The sequence below is a fragment of the Taudactylus pleione genome, unplaced genomic scaffold, assembly GCF_031769625.1.
Source record: "Taudactylus pleione unplaced genomic scaffold, aTauple2 ptg001299l, whole genome shotgun sequence".
NCBI classification, from domain to species: Eukaryota; Metazoa; Chordata; class Amphibia; order Anura; family Myobatrachidae; genus Taudactylus; species Taudactylus pleione.
In genome coordinates, this window is record NW_028285699.1 from 362,121 (window position 1) to 372,819 (window position 10,699).

At 39.5% G+C, this 10,699-nt stretch overlaps 1 pseudogene; it reads right to left on the reverse strand.

The window, feature by feature from the left end:
• Positions 1-8,612: 8,612 nt before the first annotated feature.
• Positions 8,613-8,731, reverse strand: LOC148443331 (5S ribosomal RNA; annotated as a pseudogene).
• Positions 8,732-10,699: the final 1,968 nt, after the last annotated feature.

Here is a 10,699-nt window from a genome sequence, read left to right on the forward strand (position 1 = left end):
CGAAGTTGGATTTGCGTAAAGTTACGAATTTTTCCTTAAAATAATAGTAAGACCCCCCTAAAGTTGTAAAAACATGGGGGATCACTATGGGTACCCCCGTTTTAGCCTTTAATTGAAAGTCGGGGATTTAAATAGCCGAAGCAGGTGTTTTTTTTCCCGACATTGAAGAAGTGATGCAGAAGAGCACTTAGGTTATTTTTTTCGTTTTTTTAAGTGGTCCCATCAAATTTGGGGTACATGAAAATGGGTACTAGCATATTTTTATGTCCCTAAAGTAAGTTTTTAAAAATTCTGCATTTGTGCACCTGCCGCTATAAATCTATTCTAGAATACACCTGCCGCTATAAATCTATTCTAGAATACACCTGCCGCTAATAATCTATTCTAGAAAACACCTGCCACTATAAATCTATTCTAGAATACACCTGCCACTAATAATCTATTCTAGAATACACCTGCCGCTAATAATCTATTCTATAATACACCTGCCGCTAATAATCTATTCTATAATACACCTGCCACTAATAATCTATTCTAGAATACACCTGCCGCTAATAACCTATTCTAGAATACACCTGCCACTATAAATCTATTCTAGAATACACCTGCCGCTAATAATGTATTCTAGAATACACCTGCCGCTAATAATCTATTCTAGAAAACGCCTGCTACTAATACTCTATTCTAGAATACACCTGCCACTAATAATCTATTCTATAATACACCTGCCGCTAATAACCTATTCTAGAATACACCTGCCGCTATAAATCTATTCTAGAATACACCTGCCGCTAATAATCTATTCTAGAATACACCTGCCGCTAATAATCTATACTAGAATACACCTGCCGCTAATAATCTATTCTGGAATACACCTGCCGCTAATAACCTATTCTAGAATACACCTGCCGCTAATAATCTATTCTATAATACACCTGCCGCTAATAATCTATTCTATAATACACCTGTCGCTAATAATCTATTCTATAATACACCTGCCACTAATAATCTATTCTAGAATACACCTGCCGCTAATAACCTATTCTAGAATACACCTGCTGCTATAAATCTATTCTAGAATACACCTGCCGCTAATAATGTATTCTAGAATACACCTGCCGCTAATAATCTATTCTAGAAAACGCCTGCCGCTAATAATCTATTCTATAATACACCTGCCGCTAATAACCTATTCTAGAATACACCTGCCGCTATAAATCTATTCTAGAATACACCTGCCGCTAATAATCTATTCTAGAATACACCTGCCGCTAATAATCTATACTAGAATACACCTGCCGCTAATAATCTATTCTGGAATACACCTGCCGCTAATAACCTATTCTAGAATACACCTGCCGCTAATAATCTATTCTATAATACACCTGCCGCTAATAATCTATTCTATAATACACCTGTCGCTAATAATCTATTCTATAATACACCTGCCACTAATAATCTATTCTAGAATACACCTGCCGCTAATAACCTATTCTAGAATACACCTGCTGCTATAAATCTATTCTAGAATACACCTGCCGCTAATAATGTATTCTAGAATACACCTGCCACTATAAATCTATTCTAGAATACACCTGCCACTAATAATCTATTCTAGAATACACCTGCAGCTAATAATCTATTCTATAATACACCTGCCGCTAATAATCTATTCTATAATACACCTGCCACTAATAATCTATTCTAGAATACACCTGCCGCTAATAACCTATTCTAGAATACACCTGCCACTATAAATCTATTCTAGAATACACCTGCCGCTAATAATGTATTCTAGAATACACCTGCCGCTAATAATCTATTCTAGAAAACGCCTGCTACTAATACTCTATTCTAGAATACACCTGCCACTAATAATCTATTCTATAATACACCTGCCGCTAATAACCTATTCTAGAATACACCTGCCGCTATAAATCTATTCTAGAATACACCTGCCGCTAATAATCTATTCTAGAATACACCTGCCGCTAATAATCTATACTAGAATACACCTGCCGCTAATAATCTATTCTGGAATACACCTGCCGCTAATAACCTATTCTAGAATACACCTGCCGCTAATAATCTATTCTATAATACACCTGCCGCTAATAATCTATTCTATAATACACCTGTCGCTAATAATCTATTCTATAATACACCTGCCACTAATAATCTATTCTAGAATACACCTGCCGCTAATAACCTATTCTAGAATACACCTGCTGCTATAAATCTATTCTAGAATACACCTGCCGCTAATAATGTATTCTAGAATACACCTGCCGCTAATAATCTATTCTAGAAAACGCCTGCCGCTAATAATCTATTCTATAATACACCTGCCGCTAATAACCTATTCTAGAATACACCTGCCGCCATAAATCTATTCTAGAATACACCTGCCGCTAATAATCTATTCTAGAATACACCTGCCGCTAATAATCTATACTAGAATACACCTGCCGCTAATAATCTATTCTGGAATACACCTGCCGCTAATAACCTATTCTAGAATACACCTGCCGCTAATAATCTATTCTATAATACACCTGCCGCTAATAATCTATTCTATAATACACCTGTCGCTAATAATCTATTCTATAATACACCTGCCACTAATAATCTATTCTAGAATACACCTGCCGCTAATAACCTATTCTAGAATACACCTGCTGCTATAAATCTATTCTAGAATACACCTGCCGCTAATAATGTATTCTAGAATACACCTGCCACTATAAATCTATTCTAGAATACACCTGCCACTAATAATCTATTCTAGAATACACCTGCAGCTAATAATCTATTCTATAATACACCTGCCGCTAATAATCTATTCTATAATACACCTGCCACTAATAATCTATTCTAGAATACACCTGCCGCTAATAACCTATTCTAGAATACACCTGCCACTATAAATCTATTCTAGAATACACCTGCCGCTAATAATGTATTCTAGAATACACCTGCCGCTAATAATCTATTCTAGAAAACGCCTGCTACTAATACTCTATTCTAGAATACACCTGCCACTAATAATCTATTCTATAATACACCTGCCGCTAATAACCTATTCTAGAATACACCTGCCGCTATAAATCTATTCTAGAATACACCTGCCGCTAATAATCTATTCTAGAATACACCTGCCGCTAATAATCTATACTAGAATACACCTGCCGCTAATAATCTATTCTGGAATACACCTGCCGCTAATAACCTATTCTAGAATACACCTGCCGCTAATAATCTATTCTATAATACACCTGCCGCTAATAATCTATTCTATAATACACCTGTCGCTAATAATCTATTCTATAATACACCTGCCACTAATAATCTATTCTAGAATACACCTGCCGCTAATAACCTATTCTAGAATACACCTGCTGCTATAAATCTATTCTAGAATACACCTGCCGCTAATAATGTATTCTAGAATACACCTGCCGCTAATAATCTATTCTAGAAAACGCCTGCCGCTAATAATCTATTCTATAATACACCTGCCGCTAATAACCTATTCTAGAATACACCTGCCGCTATAAATCTATTCTAGAATACACCTGCCGCTAATAACCTATTCTAGAATACACCTGCCGCTAATAATCTATTCTAGAATACACCTGCCGCTAATAATCTATACTAGAATACACCTGCCGCTAATAATCTATTCTAGAATACACCTGCCGCTAATAACCTATTCTAGAATACACCTGCCGCTAATAATCTATTCTATAATACACCTGCCGCTAATAATCTATTCTATAATACACCTGCCACTAATAATCTATTCTAGAATACACCTGCCGCTAATAACCTATTCTAGAATACACCTGCCACTATAAATCTATTCTAGAATACACCTGCCACTAATAATCTATTCTAGAATACACCTGCAGCTAATAATCTATTCTATAATACACCTGCCGCTAATAATCTATTCTATAATACACCTGCCACTAATAATCTATTCTAGAATACACCTGCCGCTAATAACCTATTCTAGAATACACCTGCCACTATAAATCTATTCTAGAATACACCTGCCGCTAATAATGTATTCTAGAATACACCTGCCGCTAATAATCTATTCTAGAAAACGCCTGCTACTAATACTCTATTCTAGAATACACCTGCCGCTAATAACCTATTCTATAATACACCTGCCGCTAATAACCTATTCTAGAATACACCTGCCGCTATAAATCTATTCTAGAATACACCTGCCGCTAATAATCTATTCTAGAATACACCTGCTGCATACTTGCAGAATAGCCCTGAACCTATTTCCCTATTGTTAAAAAAAAATTCCCTTTTTTTTTTTTCACCCCAATTTTGAAATTAATTTTTTGGGATGTCCCTATTTTTTTTTTGACACAGTTCTTTTTTAAATGTCAGTCCCAGGGGTGCAGGCTATTTTTTTTAAGCCTGCACTCCTAAACCCCAATTCTGCACTTTTTTTCGACACCTATTCAATGGTGAAAAGTTATCCCCGTTTTTTATCAAAGACTTTTCAAAACTGTGTAAAACCAAAACCTGCGATAATGACGTCATACCTCCGATATTAACGCAAAAACAATGTTTTCGCTCCCATATTGAATACCCCTGATAGTGTCTAACGTCATAAAAATTTACTTCTAGGAAACAACATCAATCTTTCTAGAATATAATCTCCTAGACATCAACCTCCATAAATTGCAATATAACTAACTATATGACGTATTCTACCTAAAAAGGGTAAGAGAATATCGGACATATATTTAAATGCATATAAACAAATTGTAACCGTAATTGGTTATCAGTAATCAATCAAACTGAGATATTGGACTGGGCACAAAATTGTAATAATGCACATCATCTATTCAATTGTATACATTGCCCATTCAAGTACATGAAGCTGCGGATTCAGCTTCTTCCTCTTCTAGGTAAGCCATCGCATCTGCAGCGTTTGTAAAGTCCTTCGGGTCCGAATCCTGATACAGGTGAAGTCTCGCCGGGAAAAGCAGCGCAAATTTCCTCTGGGCTTTTATCAGCTTCGAGCACACAGGAGCCATCTCCTTACGTGCAGATCCGGGACACCTCCACAGAATAGTCCTGAAACATCAGCAGACGATGATTCTTCCATTCAAATTACCCTTTTTACGAGCTGCAGTCCATATTGTTGACTTATGAGCCGAATTAAGGCATCTGAAAATAACTGTGCGAGGGCGTTTGATTTCACGAAAAGGACCCAACCTATGTGCCCTTTCGACTGCAAAGTCAGGTATTTCTGAGGATAGTTCCAATAATTGTAATAAATCTTTATGCAGAAAAGAGAGAAGCTCCGGACCCTTGATTTGTTCTGGGAGGCCTACTATATGGAGGTTGTTCCTCCGAGAATGATTTTCCAAGTCGTCTACTTTATTTAAGAGATGGAGTGTAGTCTTCCGCTCCTGATCCAATTGTTGTTGTAATTCGAAAATAGCTTGTTCATGCTCTTCAATTTTATGCTGGTTAGTAACGACTTGGAGGTCTGTAGAGTCTAGATGTTCTCTCAGATCTTTAATTGCAGCGGCAAATTTATTAGTCTGCGATTCCATTATAAGGGTGATAGTGTCTTTTATGGCTCGAACCACATCTTCATAGGTTAGTGACTTATTAGTATCCATAGCAGATATATTTGTAGCCTGACGTGCAGATCCGGAAGAACTTGGGAGTAAATCAGTAGCGATAAGAGATGTAGTGTCGACCTCTTTTTTCTCTACACGTGTACGTGGAGTTTGAGCAGGTGTAGAAGTTGTAGTAATTTTTTTCATTACCACTAGATGGCGGTAGATCACAGCACGTGGTCTAGGGATCTGCAGTATTTTTTACAATCACTGAAAATTTTTAGACTATCACAGTCCAGCCAATAATATAAAACAGCTTACGGTTTAACTTATCCAGATAATCCGATATCTTGCGGTATTTGTCACATGAAATAATGTGTCATCATTGATGATTTAAGAGATTGAAAGCAGGGAATCTTCCCATGTGAAGTTACATCAGCATTCCAGCCATTAATGACAGATTCCTAGCTAGTAGGCTTTGACGCAGAAATTTAAGGTCCCAAAAGGGGGTGATGGTACCTCAGGGAGTGCTGTGCTGTAAGGAATCTCTGCTACCCCTACTCCTATTTTGTGAGTCGTGTAGCAGGGGAATACTTATTTAGAGATGCTTGCCTTATTAGTTGAAACAGGCAAGCTGCAATGCTTCAAGTCCACTGATCTCTCCCCAAGATGGCCGTCAGTGTCTCCTGTGACAGGGGTTGAGCAGCTGTATGGAAGCTGCTATTAATTTATGCCACTGGAGTCTGCTCCTCAAAATGGCCGCCAGCGTCTCCTGTATCAGGGATGGGAGAGAGGATATGTGGACAATCCCATGTACAGCCTGCCAGCTTCAGCCGAGTAGATTAGCTGACAGTGCTAACAGGGAAGTCCGGCGGGGGTAGGACCCATGTGTGGCGTTGGGTTTGCGAACCGGCGCTCCCCGTGCAGTGTGGGCCCACAGTACCAGCGTTCGCGGCTGTAATGGTGGCTGGGAGGCAGCAGAGGGCCCGATGGGCTGGGCGCTTCTCGGGCACCGTCGGCAGCACCCGGTAAGTCACAGTGGCGTGGGGGGGATGTAGATGGCTCCATTAAGGCAGGAGCAGCAGAGAGGGACCGTGGAATCAGTGTTTATCCATGTCTCCTACACGGAGCTCCAATCACCCGCAGCTTCCCTCAATGGCATCCAGGACCAGCCCCCTGAGGGACATTTTTTAACCAGAAAAACCAGGGTGCTACACGTGGACAAGCTGCATCACTATCAGGTATATGGAGACTGGTTTGGATCTAGTACACCCACATTCAGGCAAACATATTCTGATTAGACATGTCTAAAGCTGTACCAGCAATTTTATCATATACATCATTTGTTGCCCATGTGGGTTGCCATATATAGGGATGACATCCTGTACAGTACGTGTTAGAATGGCCCAACCTCATACAGCCATCAGACAAGCATTGGATGGAAAAGATTGTGACCAACCAGTGGCTCGCCACTTTAGAGATCTAAGACATCCACTAGCGACATCTACAAGATTACAGACCATGTACCCGTTTCCAAGAGAGGAGGTGACCTATATAAACAACTATTAAAACTGGAAGCCCGGTGCATACATAAGATGAACCCTGTAACACCGTTTGGACTCAATGAGATCTTATCATTTGCTTGTTTTTTCGATTTCCTATTTTTGTAGGATCTGTGATTTTTGGGCCTTGGAGCTACTTTACATATTTTCAACAGTTGCTATATTACACATTTTAATTTATTTTTACTATTCACAATTTTAGTCATCAAGACATATGCGTTCATTTTTCTCTTAGGCATCTACTTGTGCAGGACAATACATTTATGTTTTTCACTTTTTGTCAGACCTACGGGTCTATATTCGGTCTCTGTTGTATACTGATTTCTAACATTATATTCTCATATGTACTTGTCACCTTTTTGTTATAATACCCTTGTGAGGGTGACAGAGTCTTCATTAGCATGAAAGATCGGTCATTTATAATGTGGTGTTCTACTTAAGTGACTTACAATCATACATATGCTGCATGGGCCCGATCTCGTCTGATCTTGGAAGCAATACAATGTCTGGCTTGGTTAGTTCTAGGAAGGGGGACCAACTAGGAATACCAGGTGTTGAAAGCCAACGTTTGGTACATTACACCTGGGTTACCATAATACCTGGTTTATGCTGATTACTTTGCCTCTCTTATTAGAATTGTTATAGACGCACACTTCATACCAAATCTATGAATTTCCATATATCTTTTTCCCATCACACATTTTTCATGTGTGTTTTCTGTTGAAAATTGCATTGACATGTAGAACATATTCATGATTTTTTGATTCCATAGGTTTATAATTATACCTTGCATTACACAAAGACTGGATATTTTAGATAGCGTACGAAAAGGGGGAGGGGGAGGGGGGAAGGAATTCCGCACAGAACCAAGTGGTCAATTAGTAGACAGTATATCGTTCGTCGTTTACCGCATATAAAACTGCACGATATTGCTAATAGAGTACAGCTATAGGCAATAATTGAGCAACATGTTGGAGAGATGAAAGATGCAATTTATCGGCCGCGGGAGTGCGCATATGTCATCGTTCAGGGCCTATCCATAGCAGATATAAAGAACGATATATCGTTCAATCATTCATTTTATCTGCTAATGGATAGGCCCCTTTAAATTCGAATTTTACATTCAATATAAATTTCAAAATATAACTTTTAACTTTTAAAAAAAAATGTTTTATATTATTAATAATATCATTAAAGGTAATACCTTATCTATGAAGTGGCGAAAATATTTGAATGAGGGTAATGGATCTCCTACGATTATCTAAAGTCAATCTGAATAATATATCAGTTAAATACAAGTCTTATATAGGAGAATAGGTACCCAAGTAATCCTGGTATTAAAATAACATCCTGATTTGCTGATTATCCAAACCAATGAATGTGTGGGGACAACGATACATAACTTCTCTGCTATGTTACCACTCTGTCCCAATCCAACGCCTTGTTCATAAACCTACAGTACCAGGTATTCCCAGGTGGTCTCCCATCCAAGTACTAACCAGGCCCAATGCTGTATAGCTTCCAAGATCAGAGAAGATCGAGCATATTCAGTATGGTGTGACTGTAGGTAGGTAACCACTCGGGAAAGTGTGAATACACAGGTAAACACAGATCAGGGTGATTGTAGGACTGTCTCATTTAAAGAGTCCACTTTGTTAAAAATTACACATTCCAAAGAAAGTATTGCATAAGCGTACTTTAATTGTTTCACAAGTAATGCATCACATGTATTTACCAGTCAATGATGTCACATATATATCAGAAAATAAATTAATGATTAAATGTTTTGATCACATCACTGTACATTTACACTAGTGGAATTAATTCTGGACACTTTTGAAATTTAATTTTTTTTGCATTTGGTCGTTTATTTTTACATTATAATCACTTATAATTTACATTCAAATCGAAGTATATGTGAGTATAATCATTACTATTTATTTTTAAGTTGTCATTTGTCAAATTTCAAGTGAAAAATTCAGTAAAACCACAGTTTCACAGGTATGCTTGTATTATGGAAAAAAAACAGCTTCGATTAGTTGAGGCATTGAGTGAACCAGATATCCCAGGTCTTCAGGTGAAATCACGTGGTACCAGGCCTGGATTATGGCTTCGATCAGCTCTCTCTTGTTACTTGTTTTTTTTCGTGATACCATCACTTTAAGCCTTGACCAATTTTCTAACGGATTTAAATCCAGACTATTTCCTGGCCAAGGCAAGACAGTGATTTGGTGTTCACCGAACCACTTCATGGAACTGTTGGCGGTGTGGCATGGTGCTCTATCCTGCTGAAAGATACACTTCCGTGGGTCAATTTCAAACAAATCCTCGATTGTGGGCAACAGTTTCACCTCCAGCACTGCTTCTTGATACTTTTTGGCATTGATATTGCCATCAACGACAGACAAACGTCCCACACAAGGGCTGGCCATGCTGCCCCACGCCTTCACACTCACTGGGTGCTTCATAGTTGCCGTAGTGCACTCAGGCAAAAGATCTTCCCCAGGCCGATGCCAAACAAATTTCACTCCATCACTCCCGAAGATGCTGATTTTGGTCTCGTTGCTCCAAATAATCTTGTCCCAGTCTTCTTCTGTCCACTCATTGTGTGCCAGAGCCCAATCTATACGTTTCTGCCTCGGTTTCTGGTTTAGATACGGTTTCTTTCTTGGGGTCCTAGCTTGCAAACCATTCTCACAAAGTTTTTTTCGAATGGTTCGGTTACAAACTTGGACACCAGATGTTTTCATTATGTTGTTGGTGGCTTTTGCAGACCTTCAACGGTCCTGCAGGGCCAGGCGACAGATTCTGCGCTCATCTTGTTTTGTAAGTGTGGGCTTCCTCCCAGTTCTTGCGCCCATTTTGTCGATGCACTGCTCGCAACCCTTATGCAGAGTTTCATTACACCTGACTTCATTGCCCCATTGCCCAACCTCTTTGCAATTTCTTCATAGGTATACCCTTCCTCACGAAGCGTCATGGCTTTGCCTCTCTTCCCAGGCGACCAGTCAACATGTTTCGAGGTATTCAGAGCCATTTTAGTCGTTATTCACACTTTGACCAGAGCTGCAACTAGCTTTGAGGATTGATTGTAAAGGCTGCCACAGTCTGGATGAATTGAGTGCTGAACAAGGCACATGAGCCTGCATGGATGCTGTGTGGGTTGGCTGTATTTCCCCTTCGTGCTAGGGACCTGGAAGTGACATTAGTGAGGGCGGAAGTGCAGTTCCTGTCCATGAGAGCCAGCTACAGAAGTACTTTGTTCCCACTTAAAGAAGTTTATTGTCCCCTCGCGGGCTCGTGCACTTGCCACGCTTCAGGCACGGTGACTCGCTACGCTTGCCACATGGTTATATTCCCCCTCTATGCCCACTTGGATGGCAGGGAATGATGCTGGACACTGGCTGATGATGTCAGTGTCCTCTCCGTGAAGGGGATTTAGACATTACCATGCTGTGTGGGACCTGCTCCCGGATCCTGTCAGCATTCTGCCTGCTGTGACTGGTGACAGCCGGGATCTTCACCACTGACAGTGGC